We start from the raw sequence: 1,400 nt of genomic DNA, 5'->3' as shown, positions 1-1,400 counted from the left end.
TCTACCTTTTTATTGTTTTCTTCAATTCATTGTATAGCAACATTACATATATCATACATGCTTATATGTATGTGTACATATACATGCACACACACACACACATATATATATATATATATATATATATATATATATATACGCACACATGTATATTTACATACAGATATATACAGATACACACACCTATATATATATATATATATATATATATATATGATACACATGCATATATATACACATATTAAAGCATGTACATACACATATTCACAGGCACACGCACACACACACAATCACACATGCGTCTTTTAAATCTCGCTTCGAACCACCCGCAGATGTTATCCACCCCCCACCCCTGACTACACGCTGATGACCTCTGCATCTACATGCATATCAGTTGACTGTATAGAATTCAATGACGTCATCAATATTTGTTCTTTCTATCACGGCAAACAGAGAGATATGTGTTGCCATACCACCGGGAGATGGCTTATATTGCAATGTGAAAATCTAGTCAGAACGACCACACAAGCACATCACTGCAATGTTACACTTCCGTAGATTTTATCATTAACAGCATGCAATCGTACACACACACACACGCACACACACACACACACATGCACACAAACACACACAAATACACTCACACACACACACAAACATGGACAAACATCGACACACGCAGATAGCTGTGTACGCACGAACGCACGTGTTGATACACATAATCACTCCCTTACACACGCACGTGCACACACACGCACGCATATATATATATATATATGTATATATATATATATATGTATATATATATATATATATATATATATATATATATATATATATATATATATATATATATATATATATATATATATGTATATATGTATATATACACACACATATATATTTAAATATGCATATTAATATATTCATTATATTCATATTAAATACACAGATGTATATATACAATGTGTATGTATGCATGTATGTACATATATATATATATATATGTATATATGTGTGTGCGTGTGTGTGTCTGTGTCTGTGTTTGTGTGTGGGTGTGTGTATATATGTAAATACAAATATATTGACATATAAATACATATTTCAGCGTGTTTATCTAGACATATATCTACGTAAACACATACGCGCAGTCACACTGACTCACATAAACACGCGTGCGCGCACACGTACACACACACACACACACACACACACACATGCACACAGATAAATAGACAGCATGAACGCATGCATTCAAATATATGTGTGTGTGTGTGCGTATGTGTTTATTTGCACATATATATATAGATATATAGATATAGATATAGACATAGATATCTGTGTGTGTGTGTGTGTGTGTGTGTATAAATGTATGCCTATATACATGTATACAATTA

The sequence above is a fragment of the Octopus bimaculoides genome, chromosome 20 (assembly GCF_046866305.1).
Source record: "Octopus bimaculoides isolate indiv1 chromosome 20, ASM4686630v1, whole genome shotgun sequence".
In the NCBI taxonomy this organism is placed as follows: domain Eukaryota; kingdom Metazoa; phylum Mollusca; class Cephalopoda; order Octopoda; family Octopodidae; genus Octopus; species Octopus bimaculoides.
Note: the sequence above shows the minus strand (reverse complement) of the source record.